Genomic DNA, 17,826 nt, shown 5'->3' on the forward strand with positions numbered 1-17,826 from the left:
ATCTGTTTTTATCACTTTCTGAATTGGACGTTGAAAATGAGCTTATCTCAGCCAGCAGAGAGGTCAAATCACAGTAATGCAAACTCAGTCAGAGACATAGATTTTCACTTGCAACTTGCTTTAACATGTTTAACAGTGCATGAATTGTTGTCTAAAACAAAAAAGAATGATGCATTTTATGGCTGGATCAGTTTTTATCACTTTCTGAATTGGACGTTGAAAATGAGCTTATCTCAGCCAGCAGAGACGTCAAATCACAGTAATGCAAACTCAGTCAGAGACATAGATTTTCACTTGCAACTTGCTTTAACATGTTTAACAGTGCATGAATTGTTGTCTAAAACAAAAAAGAATGATGCATTTTATGGCTGGATCAGTTTTTATCACTTTCTGAATTGGATGTTGAAAATGAGCTTATCTCAGCCAGCAGAGAGGTCAAATCACAGTAAAGCAAACTCAGTCAGAGACATAGATTTTCACTTGCAACTTGCTTTAACATGTTTAACAGTGCATGAATTGTTGTCTAAAACAAAAAAGAATGATGCATTTTATGGCTGGATCTGTTATTATCTATTCTGAATTGGACGTTGAAAATGAGCTTATCTCAGCCAGCAGAGAGGTCAAATCACAGTAATGCAAACTCAGTCAGAAACATAGTTTTTTACCTGCAACTTGCTTTAACATGTTTAACAGTGCATGAAATGTTGTCTAAAACAAAAAAGAATGATGCATTTTATGGCTGGATCTGTTTTTATCACTTTCTGAATTGGACGTTGAAAATGAGCTTATCTCAGCCAGCAGAGAGGTCAAATCACAGTAATGCAAACTCAGTCAGAGACATAGATTTTCACTTGCAACTTGCTTTAACATGTTTAACAGTGCATGAAATGTTGTCTAAAACAAAAAAGAATGATGCATTTTATGGCTGGATCTGTTTTTATCACTTTCTGAATTGGACGTTGAAAATGAGCTTATTTCAGCCAGCAGAGAGGTGAAATCACAGTAATGCAAACTCAGTCAGAGACATAGATTTTCACCTGCAACTTGCTTTAACATGTTTAACAGTGCATGAATTGTTGTCTAAAACAAAAAAAGAATGATGCATTTTATGGCTGGATCTGTTTTTATCACTTTCTGAATTGGACGTTGAAAATGAGCTTATCTCAGCCAGCAGAGAGGTCAAATCACAGTAATGCAAACTCAGTCAGAGACATAGATTTTTACTTGCAACTTGCTTTAACATGTTTAACAGTGCATGAATTGTTGTCTAAAACAAAAAAGAATGATGCATTTTATGGCTGGATCTGTTTTTATCACTTTCTGAATTGGACGTTGAAAATGAGCTTATCTCAGCCAGCAGAGAGGTCAAATCACAGTAATGCAAACTCAGTCAGAGACATAGATTTTCACTTGCAACTTGCTTTAACATGTTTAACAGTGCATGAAATGTTGTCTAAAACAAAAAAGAATGATGCATTTTTTGGCTGGATCTGTTTTTATCACTTTCTGAATTGGACGTTGAAAATGAGCTTATCTCAGCCAGCAGAGAAGTCAAATCACAGTAATGCAAACTCAGTCAGAGACATAGATTTTCACTTGCAACTTGCTTTAACATGTTTAACAGTGCATGAAATGTTGTCTAAAACAAAAAAGAATGATGCATTTTATGGCTGGATCTGTTTTTATCACTTTCTGAATTGGACGTTGAAAATGAGCTTATCTCAGCCAGCAGAGAGGTCAAATCACAGTAATGCAAACTCAGTCAGAGACATAGATTTTCACTTGCAACTTGCTTTAACATGTTTAACAGTGCATGAATTGTTTTCTAAAACAAAAAAGAATGATGTATTTTATGGCTGGATCTGTTTTTATCACTTTCTGAATTGGACGTTGAAAATGATCTCATCTCAGCCAGCAGAGAGGTCAAATCACAGTAATGCAAACTCAGTCAGAGACATAGATTTTCACTTGCAACTTGCTTTAACATGTTTAACAGTGCATGAATTGTTGTCTAAAACAAAAAAGAATGATGCATTTTATGGCTGGATCTGTTTTTATCACTTTCTGAATTGGACGTTGAAAATGAGCTTATCTCAGCCAGCAGAGAGGTCAAATCACAGTAATGCAAACTCAGTCAGAGACATAGATTTTCACTTGCAACTTGCTTTAACATGTTTAACAGTGCATGAATTGTTGTCTAAAACAAAAAAGAATGATGCATTTTATGGCTGGATCTGTTTTTATCACTTTCTGAAGTGGACGTTGAAAATGAGCTTATCTCAGCCAGCAGAGAGGTCAAATCACAGTAATGCAAACTCAGTCAGAGACATAGATTTTCACTTGCAACTTGCTTTAACATGTTTAACAGTGCATGAAATGTTGTCTAAAACAAAAAAGAATGATGCATTTTTTGGCTGGATCTGTTTTTATCACTTTCTGAATATACGTTGAAAATGAGCTTATCTCAGCCAGCAGAGAGGTCAAATCACAGTAATGCAAACTCAGTCAGAGACATAGATTTTCACTTGCAACTTGCTTTAACATGTTTAACAGTGCATGAAATGTTGTCTAAAACAAAAAAGAATGATGCATTTTATGGCTGGATCAGTTTTTATCACTTTCTGAATTAGACGTTGAAAATGAGCTTATCTCAGCCAGCAGAGAGGTCAAATCACAGTAATGCAAACTCAGTCAGAGACATAGATTTTCACTTGCAACTTGCTTTAACATGTTTAACAGTGCATGAATTGTTGTCTAAAACAAAAAAGAATGATGCATTTTATGGCTGGATCTGTTTTTATCACTTTCTGAATTGGACGTTGAAAATGAGCTTATCTCAGCCAGCAGAGAGGTCAAATCACAGTAATGCAAACTCAGTCAGAGACATAGATTTTCACTTGCAACTTGCTTTAACATGTTTAACAGTGCATGAATTGTTGTCTAAAACAAAAAAGAATGATGCATTTTATGGCTGGATCAGTTTTTATCACTTTCTGAATTGGACGTTGAAAATGAGCTTATCTCAGCCAGCAGAGACGTCAAATCACAGTAATGCAAACTCAGTCAGAGACATAGATTTTCACTTGCAACTTGCTTTAACATGTTTAACAGTGCATGAATTGTTGTCTAAAACAAAAAAGAATGATGCATTTTATGGCTGGATCAGTTTTTATCACTTTCTGAATTGGATGTTGAAAATGAGCTTATCTCAGCCAGCAGAGAGGTCAAATCACAGTAAAGCAAACTCAGTCAGAGACATAGATTTTCACTTGCAACTTGCTTTAACATGTTTAACAGTGCATGAATTGTTGTCTAAAACAAAAAAGAATGATGCATTTTATGGCTGGATCTGTTATTATCTATTCTGAATTGGACGTTGAAAATGAGCTTATCTCAGCCAGCAGAGAGGTCAAATCACAGTAATGCAAACTCAGTCAGAGACATAGTTTTTTACCTGCAACTTGCTTTAACATGTTTAACAGTGCATGAAATGTTGTCTAAAACAAAAAAGAATGATGCATTTTATGGCTGGATCTGTTTTTATCACTTTCTGAATTGGACGTTGAAAATGAGCTTATCTCAGCCAGCAGAGAGGTCAAATCACAGTAATGCAAACTCAGTCAGAGACATAGATTTTCACTTGCAACTTGCTTTAACATGTTTAACAGTGCATGAAATGTTGTCTAAAACAAAAAAGAATGATGCATTTTATGGCTGGATCTGTTTTTATCACTTTCTGAATTGGACGTTGAAAATGAGCTTATTTCAGCCAGCAGAGAGGTGAAATCACAGTAATGCAAACTCAGTCAGAGACATAGATTTTCACCTGCAACTTGCTTTAACATGTTTAACAGTGCATGAATTGTTGTCTAAAACAAAAAAAGAATGATGCATTTTATGGCTGGATCTGTTTTTATCACTTTCTGAATTGGACGTTGAAAATGAGCTTATCTCAGCCAGCAGAGAGGTCAAATCACAGTAATGCAAACTCAGTCAGAGACATAGATTTTTACTTGCAACTTGCTTTAACATGTTTAACAGTGCATGAATTGTTGTCTAAAACAAAAAAGAATGATGCATTTTATGGCTGGATCTGTTTTTATCACTTTCTGAATTGGACGTTGAAAATGAGCTTATCTCAGCCAGCAGAGAGGTCAAATCACAGTAATGCAAACTCAGTCAGAGACATAGATTTTCACTTGCAACTTGCTTTAACATGTTTAACAGTGCATGAATTGTTGTCTAAAACAAAAAACAATGATGCATTTTATGGCTGGATCTGTTTTTATCACTTTCTGAAGTGGACGTTGAAAATGAGCTTATCTCAGCCAGCAGAGAGGTCAAATCACAGTAATGCAAACTCAGTCAGAGACATAGATTTTCACTTGCAACTTGCTTTAACATGTTTATCAGTGCATGAAATGTTGTCTAAAACAAAAAAGAATGATGCATTTTATGGCTGGTTCTGGTTTTATTACTTTCTGAATTGGACGTTGAAAATGAGCTTATCTCAGCCAGCAGAGAGGTCAAATCACAGTAATGCAAACTCAGTCAGAGACATAGATTTTCACCTGCAACTTGCTTTAACATGTTTAACAGTGCATGACATGTTGTCTAAAACAAAAAAGAATGATGCATTTTATGGCTGGATCTGTTTTTATCACTTTCTGAATTGGACGTTGAAAATGAGCTTATTTCAGCCAACAGAGAGGTGAAATCACAGTAATGCAAACTCAGTCAGAGACATAGATTTTCACTTGCAACTTGCTTTAACATGTTTAACAGTGCATGAATTGTTGTCTAAAACAAAAAACAATGATGCATTTTATGGCTGGATCTGTTTTTATCACTTTCTGAATTGGACGTTGAAAATGAGCTTATCTCAGCCAGCAGAGAGGTCAAATCACAGTAATGCAAACTCAGTCAGAGACATAGATTTTCACTTGCAACTTGCTTTAACATGTTTAACAGTGCATGAATTGTTGTCTAAAACAAAAAAGAATGATGCATTTTATGGCTGGATCTGTTTTTATCACTTTCTGAAGTGGACGTTGAAAATGAGCTTATCTCAGCCAGCAGAGAGGTCAAATCACAGTAATGCAAACTCAGTCAGAGACATAGATTTTCACTTGCAACTTGCTTTAACATGTTTAACAGTGCATGAAATGTTGTCTAAAACAAAAAAGAATGATGCATTTTTTGGCTGGATCTTTTTTTATCACTTTCTGAATTGGACGTTGAAAATGAGCTTATCTCAGCCAGCAGAGAGGTCAAATCACAGTAATGCAAACTCAGTCAGAGACATAGATTTTCACTTGCAACTTGCTTTAACATGTTTAACAGTGCATGAAATGTTGTCTAAAACAAAAAAGAATGATGTATTTTATGGCTGGATCTGTTTTTATCACTTTCTGAATTGGAGGTTGAAAATGAGCTTATCTCAGCCAGCAGAGAGGTCAAATCACAGTAATGCAAACTCAGTCAGAGACATAGTTTTTTACCTGCAACTTGCTTTAACATGTTTAACAGTGCATGAAATGTTGTCTAAAACAAAAAAGAATGATGCATTTTATGGCTGGATCTGTTTTTATCACTTTCTGAATTGGACGTTGAAAATGAGCTTATCTCAGCCAGCAGAGAGGTCAAATCACAGTAATGCAAACTCAGTCAGAGACATAGATTTTCACTTGCAACTTGCTTTAACATGTTTAACAGTGCATGAAATGTTGTCTAAAACAAAAAAGAATGATGCATTTTATGGCTGGATCTGTTTTTATCACTTTCTGAATTGGACGTTGAAAATGAGCTTATTTCAGCCAGCAGAGAGGTGAAATCACAGTAATGCAAACTCAGTCAGAGACATAGATTTTCACCTGCAACTTGCTTTAACATGTTTAACAGTGCATGAATTGTTGTCTAAAACAAAAAAGAATGATGCATTTTATGGCTGGATCTGTTTTTATCACTTTCTGAATTGGACGTTGAAAATGAGCTTATCTCAGCCAGCAGAGAGGTCAAATCACAGTAATGCAAACTCAGTCAGAGACATAGATTTTTACTTGCAACTTGCTTTAACATGTTTAACAGTGCATGAATTGTTGTCTAAAACAAAAAAGAATGATGCATTTTATGGCTGGATCTGTTTTTATCACTTTCTGAAGTGGACGTTGAAAATGAGCTTATCTCAGCCAGCAGAGAGGTCAAATCACAGTAATGCAAACTCAGTCAGAGACATAGATTTTCACTTGCAACTTGCTTTAACATGTTTAACAGTGCATGAAATGTTGTCTAAAACAAAAAAGAATGAAGCATTTTTTGGCTGGATCTGTTTTTATCACTTTCTGAATTGGACGTTGAAAATGAGCTTATCTCAGCCAGCAGAGAGGTCAAATCACAGTAATGCAAACTCAGTCAGAGACATAGATTTTCACTTGCAACTTGCTTTAACATGTTTAACAGTGCATGAAATGTTGTCTAAAACAAAAAAGAATGATGTATTTTATGGCTGGATCTGTTTTTATCACTTTCTGAATTGGAGGTTGAAAATGAGCTTATCTCAGCCAGCAGAGAGGTCAAATCACAGTAATGCAAACTCAGTCAGAGACATAGATTTTCACTTGCAACTTGCTTTAACATGTTTAACAGTGCATGAATTGTTGTCTAAAACAAAAAAGAATGATGCATTTTATGGCTGGATCTGTTTTTATCACTTTCTGAAGTGGACGTTGAAAATGAGCTTATCTCAGCCAGCAGAGAGGTCAAATCACAGTAATGCAAACTCAGTCAGAGACATAGATTTTCACTTGCAACTTGCTTTAACATGTTTAACAGTGCATGAAATGTTGTCTAAAACAAAAAAGAATGATGCATTTTTTGGCTGGATCTGTTTTTATCACTTTCTGAATTGGACGTTGAAAATGAGCTTATCTCAGCCAGCAGAGAGGTCAAATCACAGTAATGCAAACTCAGTCAGAGACATAGATTTTCACTTGCAACTTGCTTTAACATGTTTAACAGTGCATGAATTGTTGTCTAAAACAAAAAAGAATGATGCATTTTATGGCTGGATCTGTTTTTATCACTTTCTGAATTGGACGTTGAAAATGAGCTCATCTCAGCCAGCAGAGAGGTCAAATCACAGTAATGCAAACACAGTCAGAGACATAGAATTTCACTTGCAACTTGCTTTAACATGTTTAACAGTGCATGAATTGTTGTCTAAAACAAAAAAGAATGATGCATTTTATGGCTGGATCAGTTTTTATCACTTTCTGAATTGGACGTTGAAAATGAGCTCATCTCAGCCAGCAGAGAGGTCAAATCACAGTAATGCAAACTCAGTCAGAGACATAGATTTTCACTTGCAACTTGCTTTAACATGTTTAACAGTGCATGAATTGTTGTCTAAAACAAAAAAGAATGATGCATTTTATGGCTGGATCTGTTTTTATCACTTTCTGAATTGGACGTTGAAAATGAGCTTATCTCAGCCAGCAGAGAGGTCAAATCACAGTAATGCAAACTCAGTCAGAGACATAGATTTTCACTTGCAACTTGCTTTAACATGTTTAACAGTGCATGAATTGTTGTCTAAAACAAAAAAGAATGATGCATTTTATGGCTGGATCTGTTTTTATCACTTTCTGAATTGGACGTTGAAAATGAGCTTATCTCAGCCAGCAGAGAGGTCAAATCACAGTAATGCAAACTCAGTCAGAGACATAGATTATCACCTGCAACTTGCTTTAACATGTTTAACAGTGCATGAAATGTTGTCTAAAACAAAAAAGAATGATGCATTTTATGGCTGGATCTGTTTTTATCACTTTCTGAATTGGACGTTGAAAATGAGCTTATCTCAGTAAGCAGAGAGGTCAAATCACAGTAATGCAAACTCAGTCAGAGACATAGATTTTCACTTGCAACTTGCTTTAACATGTTTAACAGTGCATGAATTGTTGTCTAAAACAAAAAAGAATGATGCATTTTATGGCTGGATCTGTTTTTATCACTTTCTGAATTGGACGTTGAAAATGAGCTTATCTCAGCCAGCAGAGAGGTCAAATCACAGTAATGCAAACTCAGTCAGAGACATAGATTTTCACTTGCAACTTGCTTTAACATGTTTAACAGTGCATGAATTGTTGTCTAAAACAAAAAAGAATGATGCATTTTATGGCTGGATCTGTTTTTATCACTTTCTGAAGTGGACGTTGAAAATGAGCTTATCTCAGCCAGCAGAGAGGTCAAATCACAGTAATGCAAACTCAGTCAGAGACATAGATTTTCACTTGCAACTTGCTTTAACATGTTTAACAGTGCATGAAATGTTGTCTAAAACAAAAAAGAATGATGCATTTTTTGGCTGGATCTGTTTTTATCACTTTCTGAATTGGACGTTGAAAATGAGCTTATCTCAGCCAGCAGAGAGGTCAAATCACAGTAATGCAAACTCAGTCAGAGACATAGATTTTCACTTGCAACTTGCTTTAACATGTTTAACAGTGCATGAAATGTTGTCTAAAACAAAAAAGAATGATGCATTTTATGGCTGGATCAGTTTTTATCACTTTCTGAATTAGACGTTGAAAATGAGCTTATCTCAGCCAGCAGAGAGGTCAAATCACAGTAATGCAAACTCAGTCAGAGAGATAGATTTTCACTTGCAACTTGCTTTAACATGTTTAACAGTGCATGAAATGTTGTCTAAAACAAAAAAGAATGATGCATTTTATGGCTGGATCTGTTTTTATCACTTTCTGAAGTGGACGTTGAAAATGAGCTTATCTCAGCCAGCAGAGAGGTCAAATCACAGTAATGCAAACTCATTCAGAGACATAGATTTTCACTTGCAACTTGCTTTAACATGTTTAACAGTGCATGAATTGTTGTCTAAAACAAAAAAGAATGATGCATTTTATGGCTGGATCAGTTTTTATCACTTTCTGAATTGGACGTTGAAAATGAGCTTATCTCAGCCAGCAGAGAGGTCAAATCACAGTAATGCAAACTCAGTCAGAGACATAGATTTTCACCTGCAACTTGCTTTAACATGTTTAACAGTGCATGAAATGTTGTCTAAAACAAAAAAGAATGATGCATTTTATGGCTGGATCTGTTTTTATCACTTTCTGAATTGGACGTTGAAAATGAGCTTATCTCAGCCAGCAGAGAGGTCAAATCACAGTAATGCAAACTCAGTCAGAGACATAGATTTTCACTTGCAACTTGCTTTAACATGTTTAACAGTGCATGAATTGTTGTCTAAAACAAAAAAGAATGATGCATTTTATGGCTGGATCTGTTTTTATCACACTCTGAATTGGACGTTGAAAATGAGCTTATCTCAGCCAGCAGAGAGGTCAAATCACAGTAATGCAAACTCAGTCAGAGACATAGATTTTCACCTGCAACTTGCTTTAACATGTTTAACAGTGCATGAAATGTTGTCTAAAACAAAAAAGAATGATGCATTTTATGGCTGGATCTGTTTTTATCACTTTCTGAATTGGACGTTGAAAATGAGCTTATCTCAGCCAGCAGAGAGGTCAAATCACAGTAATGCAAACTCAGTCAGAGACATAGATTTTCACTTGCAACTTGCTTTAACATGTTTAACAGTGCATGAATTGTTGTCTAAAACAAAAAAGAATGATGCATTTTATGGCTGGATCTGTTTTTATCACTTTCTGAATTGGACGTTGAAAATGAGCTTATCTCAGCCAGCAGAGAGGTCAAATCACAGTAATGCAAACTCAGTCAGAGAGATAGATTTTCACTTGCAACTTGCTTTAACATGTTTAACAGTGCATGAATTGTTGTCTAAAACAAAAAAGAATGATGCATTTTATGGCTGGATCTGTTTTTATCACTTTCTGAATTGGACGTTGCAAATGAGCTTATCTCAGCCAGCAGAGAGGTCAAATCACAGTAATGCAAACTCAGTCAGAGACATAGATTTTCACTTGCAACTTGCTTTAACATGTTTAACAGTGCATGAATTGTTGTCTAAAACAAAAAAGAATGATGCATTTTATGGCTGGATCTGTTTTTATCACTTTCTGAATTGGACGTTGAAAATGAGCTTATCTCAGCCAGCAGAGAGGTCAAATCACAGTAATGCAAACTCAGTCAGAGACATAGATTTTCACCTGCAACTTGCTTTAACATGTTTAACAGTGCATGAAATGTTGTCTAAAACAAAAAAGAGTGATGCATTTTATGGCTGGATCTGTTTTTATCACTTTCTGAATTGGACGTTGAAAATGAGCTTATCTCAGCCAGCAGAGAGGTCAAATCACAGTAATGCAAACTCAGTCAGAGACATAGATTTTCACTTGCAACTTGCTTTAACATGTTTAACAGTGCATGAATTGTTGTCTAAAACAAAAAAGAATGATGCATTTTATGGCTGGATCTGTTTTTATCACTTTCTGAATTGGACGTTGAAAATGAGCTTATCTCAGCCAGCAGAGAGGTCAAATCACAGTAATGCAAACTCAGTCAGAGAGATAGATTTTCACTTGCAACTTGCTTTAACATGTTTAACAGTGCATGAATTGTTGTCTAAAACAAAAAGAATGATGCATTTTATGGCTGGATCTGTTTTTATCACTTTCTGAATTGGACGTTGCAAATGAGCTTATCTCAGCCAGCAGAGAGGTCAAATCACAGTAATGCAAACTCAGTCAGAGACATAGATTTTCACTTGCAACTTGCTTTAACATGTTTAACAGTGCATGAATTGTTGTCTAAAACAAAAAAGAATGATGCATTTTATGGCTGGATCTGTTTTTATCACTTTCTGAATCGGACGTTGAAAATGAGCTTATCTCAGCCAGCAGAGAGGTCAAATCACAGTAATGCAAACTCAGTCAGAGACATAGATTTTCACCTGCAACTTGCTTTAACATGTTTAACAGTGCATGAAATGTTGTCTAAAACAAAAAAAGAATGATGCATTTTATGGCTGGATCTGTTTTTATCACTTTCTGAATTGGACGTTGAAAATGAGCTTATCTCAGCCAGAAGAGAGGTCAAATCACAGTAATGCAAACTCAGTCAGAGACATAGATTTTTACCTGCAACTTGCTTTAACATGTTTAACAGTGCATGAATTGTTGTCTAAAACAAAAAAGAATGATGCATTTTATGGCTGGATCTGTTTTTATCACTTTCTGAATTGGACGTTGAAAATGAGCTTATCTCAGCCAGCAGAGAGGTCAAATCACAGTAATGCAAACTCAGTCAGAGACATAGATTTTCACCTGCAACTTGCTTTAACATGTTTAACAGTGCATGAAATGTTGTCTAAAACAAAAAAAGAATGATGCATTTTATGGCTGGATCTGTTTTTATCACTTTCTGAATTGGACGTTGAAAATGAGCTTATCTCAGCCAGAAGAGAGGTCAAATCACAGTAATGCAAACTCAGTCAGAGACATAGATTTTTACCTGCAACTTGCTTTAACATGTTTAACAGTGCATGAAATGTTGTCTAAAACAAAAAAGAATGATGCATTTTATGGCTGGATCTGTTTTTATTACTTTCTGAAGTGGACGTTGAAAATGAGCTTATCTCAGCCAGCAGAGAGGTCAAATCACAGTAATGCAAACTCGGTCAGTGACATAGATTTTCACTTGCAACTTGCTTTAACATGTTTAACAGTGCATGAAATGTTGTCTAAAACAAAAAAGAATGATGTATTTTATGGCTGGATCTGTTTTTATCACTTTCTGAATTGGAGGTTGAAAATGAGCTTATCTCAGCCAGCAGAGAGGTCAAATCACAGTAATGCAAACTCAGTCAGAGACATAGATTTTCACTTGCAACTTGCTTTAACATGTTTAACAGTGCATGAATTGTTGTCTAAAACAAAAAAGAATGATGCATTTTATGGCTGGATCTGTTTTTATCACTTTCTGAATTGGACGTTGAAAATGAGCTCATCTCAGCCAGCAGAGAGGTCAAATCACAGTAATGCAAACACAGTCAGAGACATAGAATTTCACTTGCAACTTGCTTTAACATGTTTAACAGTGCATGAATTGTTGTCTAAAACAAAAAAGAATGATGCATTTTATGGCTGGATCAGTTTTTATCACTTTCTGAATTGGACGTTGAAAATGAGCTCATCTCAGCCAGCAGAGAGGTCAAATCACAGTAATGCAAACTCAGTCAGAGACATAGATTTTCACTTGCAACTTGCTTTAACATGTTTAACAGTGCATGAATTGTTGTCTAAAACAAAAAAGAATGATGCATTTTATGGCTGGATCTGTTTTTATCACTTTCTGAATTGGACGTTGAAAATGAGCTTATCTCAGCCAGCAGAGAGGTCAAATCACAGTAATGCAAACTCAGTCAGAGACATAGATTTTCACTTGCAACTTGCTTTAACATGTTTAACAGTGCATGAATTGTTGTCTAAAACAAAAAAGAATGATGCATTTTATGGCTGGATCTGTTTTTATCACTTTCTGAATTGGACGTTGAAAATGAGCTTATCTCAGCCAGCAGAGAGGTCAAATCACAGTAATGCAAACTCAGTCAGAGACATAGATTTTCACCTGCAACTTGCTTTAACATGTTTAACAGTGCATGAAATGTTGTCTAAAACAAAAAAGAATGATGCATTTTATGGCTGGATCTGTTTTTATCACTTTCTGAATTGGACGTTGAAAATGAGCTTATCTCGGCCAGCAGAGAGGTCAAATCACAGTAATGCAAACTCAGTCAGAGACATAGATTTTCACTTGCAACTTGCTTTAACATGTTTAACAGTGCATGAATTGTTGTCTAAAACAAAAAAGAATGATGCATTTTATGGCTGGATCTGTTTTTATCACTTTCTGAATTGGACGTTGAAAATGAGCTTATCTCAGCCAGCAGAGAGGTCAAATCACAGTAATGCAAACTCAGTCAGAGAGATAGATTTTCACTTGCAACTTGCTTTAACATGTTTAACAGTGCATGAATTGTTGTCTAAAACAAAAAAGAATGATGCATTTTATGGCTGGATCTGTTTTTATCACTTTCTGAATTGGACGTTGCAAATGAGCTTATCTCAGCCAGCAGAGAGGTCAAATCACAGTAATGCAAACTCAGTCAGAGACATAGATTTTCACTTGCAACTTGCTTTAACATGTTTAACAGTGCATGAATTGTTGTCTAAAACAAAAAAGAATGATGCATTTTATGGCTGGATCTGTTTTTATCACTTTCTGAATTGGACGTTGAAAATGAGCTTATCTCAGCCAGCAGAGAGGTCAAATCACAGTAATGCAAACTCAGTCAGAGACATAGATTTTCACCTGCAACTTGCTTTAACATGTTTAACAGTGCATGAAATGTTGTCTAAAACAAAAAAGAATGATGCATTTTATGGCTGGATCTGTTTTTATCACTTTCTGAATTGGACGTTGAAAATGAGCTTATCTCAGCCAGCAGAGAGGTCAAATCACAGTAATGCAAACTCAGTCAGAGACATAGATTTTCACTTGCAACTTGCTTTAACATGTTTAACAGTGCATGAATTGTTGTCTAAAACAAAAAAGAATGATGCATTTTATGGCTGGATCTGTTTTTATCACTTTCTGAATTGGACGTTGAAAATGAGCTTATCTCAGCCAGCAGAGAGGTCAAATCACAGTAATGCAAACTCAGTCAGAGAGATAGATTTTCACTTGCAACTTGCTTTAACATGTTTAACAGTGCATGAATTGTTGTCTAAAACAAAAAAGAATGATGCATTTTATGGCTGGATCTGTTTTTATCACTTTCTGAATTGGACGTTGCAAATGAGCTTATCTCAGCCAGCAGAGAGGTCAAATCACAGTAATGCAAACTCAGTCAGAGACATAGATTTTCACTTGCAACTTGCTTTAACATGTTTAACAGTGCATGAATTGTTGTCTAAAACAAAAAAGAATGATGCATTTTATGGCTGGATCTGTTTTTATCACTTTCTGAATTGGACGTTGAAAATGAGCTTATCTCAGCCAGCAGAGAGGTCATATCACAGTAATGCAAACTCAGTCAGAGACATAGATTTTCACCTGCAACTTGCTTTAACATGTTTAACAGTGCATGAAATGTTGTCTAAAACAAAAAAAGAATGATGCATTTTATGGCTGGATCTGTTTTTATCACTTTCTGAATTGGACGTTGAAAATGAGCTTATCTCAGCCAGAAGAGAGGTCAAATCACAGTAATGCAAACTCAGTCAGAGACATAGATTTTTACCTGCAACTTGCTTTAACATGTTTAACAGTGCATGAATTGTTGTCTAAAACAAAAAAGAATGATGCATTTTATGGCTGGATCTGTTTTTATCACTTTCTGAATTGGACGTTGAAAATGAGCTTATCTCAGCCAGCAGAGAGGTCAAATCACAGTAATGCAAACTCAGTCAGAGACATAGATTTTCACCTGCAACTTGCTTTAACATGTTTAACAGTGCATGAAATGTTGTCTAAAACAAAAAAAGAATGATGCATTTTATGGCTGGATCTGTTTTTATCACTTTCTGAATTGGACGTTGAAAATGAGCTTATCTCAGCCAGAAGAGAGGTCAAATCACAGTAATGCAAACTCAGTCAGAGACATAGATTTTTACCTGCAACTTGCTTTAACATGTTTAACAGTGCATGAAATGTTGTCTAAAACAAAAAAGAATGATGCATTTTATGGCTGGATCTGTTTTTATTACTTTCTGAAGTGGACGTTGAAAATGAGCTTATCTCAGCCAGCAGAGAGGTCAAATCACAGTAATGCAAACTCGGTCAGTGACATAGAATTTCACCTGCAACTTGCTTTAACATGTTTAACAGTGCATGAAATGTTGTCTAAAACAAAAAAGAATGATGCATTTTATGGCTGGATCTGTTTTTATCACTTTCTGAATTGGACGTTGAAAATGAGCTTATCTCAGCCAGCAGAGAGGTCAAATCACAGTAATGCAAACTCAGTCAGAGACATAGATTTTCACTTGCAACTTTGCTTTAAAATGTTTAACAGTGCATGAATTGTTGTCTAAAACAAAAAAGAATGATGCATTTTATGGCTGGATCAGTTTTTATCACATTCTGAATTGAACGTTGAAAATGAGCTTTTCAGAGCCAGCAGAGGTCAAAATAAGCAGTAATGCAAACTCAGTCAGAGACATAGATTTTCACTTGCAACTTGCTTTAACATGTTTAACAGTGCATGAAATGTTGTCTACAACAAAAAGAATGATGCATTTTAGTAGCTGGATCTGGTTTTATCACATTCTGCATTGGACGTTGAAAATGAGCTTTTCAGAGCCAGCAGAGGTCAAAATAAGCAGTAATGCAAACTCAGCGATAGACATAGATTTTCACTTGCAACTTGCTTTAACATGTTTAACAGTGCATGAAATGTTGTCTAAAACAAAAAGAAAATGCTTTTTAGTGGCTGGATCTGGTTTTATCACATTCTGAATTGAACGTTGAAAATGAGCTTTTCAGAGCCAGCAGAGGTCAAAATAAGCAGTAATGCAAACTCAGTCAGAGACATAGATTTTCACTTGCAACTTGCTTTAACATGTTTAACAGTGCATGAAATGTTGTCTAAAACAAAAAGAATGATGCATTTTTGTGGCTGGATCTGGTTTTATCACATTCTGCATTGGATGTTGAAAATGAGCTTTTCAGAGCCAGCAGAGGTCAAAACAAGCAGTAATGCAAACTCAGTCAGAGACATAGATTTTCACTTGCAACTTTCTTAAACATGTTTAACAGTGCATGAAATGTTGTCTAAAACAAAAAGAAAATGCTTTTTAGGGGCTGGATCTGGTTTTATCACATTCTGAATTGAACGTTGAAAATGAGCTTTTCAGAGCCAGCAGAGGTCAAAATAAGCAGTAATGCAAACTCAGTCAGAGGCAAAGATTTTCACTTGCAACTTGCTTTAACATGTTTAACGGTGCATGAAATGTTGACTACAACAAAAAGAATGATGCATTTTAGTAGCTGGATCTCGTTTTATTACATTCTGCATTGGACGTTGAAAATGAGCTTTTCAGAGCCAGCAGAGGTCAAAATAAGCAGTAATGCAAACTCAGTCATAGACATAGATTTTCACTTGCAACTTGCTTTAACATGTTTAACAGTGCATGAAATGTTGTCTAAAACAAAAAGAAAATGCTTTTTAGTGGCTGGATCTGGTTTTATCACATTCTGCATTGGACGTTGAAAATTAGCTTTACTCAGCCAGCAGAGGTCAAAATAAGCAGTAATGCAAACTCAGTCAGAGACATAGATTTTCACTTGCAACTTGCTTTAACATGTTTAACAATGCATGAAATGTTGTCTACAACAAAAAGAATGATGCATTTTAGTAGCTGGATCTGGTTTTATCACATTCTGCATTGGACGTTGAAAATGAGCTTTTCAGAGCCAGCAGAGGTCAAAATAAGCAGTAATGCAAACTCAGTCATAGACATAGATTTTCACTTGCAACTTGCTTTAACATGTTTAACAGTGCATGAAATGTTGTCTAAAACAAAAAGAAAATGCTTTTTAGTGGCTGGATCTGGTTTTATCACATTCTGCATTGGACGTTGAAAATTAGCTTTACTCAGCCAGCAGAGGTCAAAATAAGCAGTAATGCAAACTCAGTCAGAGACATAGATTTTCACTTGCAACTTGCTTTAACATGTTTAACAATGGATGAAATGTTGTCTACAACAAAAAGAATGATGCATTTTAGTAGCTGGATCTGGTTTTATCACATTCTGCATTGGACGTTGAAAATGAGCTTTTCAGAGCCAGCAGAGGTCAAAATAAGCAGTAATGCAAACTCAGTGATAGACATAGATTTTCACTTGCAACTTGCTTTAACATGTTTAACAGTGCATGAAATGTTGTCTAAAACAAAAAGAAAATGCTTTTTAGTGGCTGGATCTGGTTTTATCACATTCTGAATTGAACGTTGAAAATGAGCTTTTCAGAGCCAGCAGAGGTCAAAATAAGCAGTAATTCAAACTCAGTCAGAGACACAGATTTTCACTTGCAACTTGCTTTAACATGTTTAACAGTGCATGAAATGTTGTCTAAAACAAAAAGAATGATGCATTTTTGTGGCTGAATCTGGTTTTATCACATTCTGAATTGAACGTTGAAAATAAGCTGTTCTCAGCCAGCAGAGGTCAAAATAAGCAGTAATGCAAACTCAGTCAGAGACATAGATTTTCACTTGCAACTTGCTTTAACATGTTTAACAGTGCATGAAATGTTGTCTAAAACAAAAAGAATGATGCATTTTTGTGGCTGGATCTGGTTTTATCATACTCTGAATTGAACGTTGAAATTGAGCTGTTCTCAGCCAGCAGAGGTCAAAATAAGCAGTAATGCAAACTCAGTCAGAGACATAGATTTTCACTTGCAAATTTCTCAAACATATTTAACAGTGCATGAAATGTTGTCTAAAGCAAAAAGAAAATGCTTTTTAGTGGCTGGATCTGGTTTTATCACATTCTGAATTGAACGTTGAAAATGAGCTTTTCAGAGCCAGAAGAGGTCTAAATAAGCAGTAATGCAAACTCAGTCAGAGACATAGATTTTCACTTGCAACTTGCTTTAACATGTTTAACAGTGCATGAAATGTTGTCTAAAACAAAAAGAATGATGCATTTTTGTGGCTGGATCTGGTTTTATCACATTCTGAATTGAACGTTGAAAATGAGCTGTTCTCAGCCAGCAGAGGTCAAAATAAGCAGTAATGCAAACTCAGTCAGAGACATAGATTTTCACTTGCAACTTGCTTTAACATGTTTAACAGTGCATGAAATGTTGTCTAAAAAA

At 35.5% G+C, this 17,826-nt stretch overlaps 1 long non-coding RNA gene across 1 annotated transcript; it reads right to left on the reverse strand.

Moving 5' to 3' along the window:
* Positions 1-10,254: 10,254 nt before the first annotated feature.
* LOC147831241 (uncharacterized) lies at positions 10,255-14,849 on the reverse strand. Its single transcript, XR_015523276.1, has 3 exons — positions 14,712-14,849; positions 11,455-13,038; positions 10,255-11,267 (listed from the first exon to the last, which is right to left on the reverse strand). It is a non-coding gene; the product is annotated as an uncharacterized LOC147831241 (long non-coding RNA).
* Positions 14,850-17,826: the final 2,977 nt, after the last annotated feature.

Source organism: Danio rerio, chromosome 23 (assembly GCF_052040795.2).
Source record: "Danio rerio strain M-AB ecotype USA chromosome 23, GRCz13ab, whole genome shotgun sequence".
NCBI lineage: Eukaryota > Metazoa > Chordata > Actinopteri > Cypriniformes > Danionidae > Danio > Danio rerio.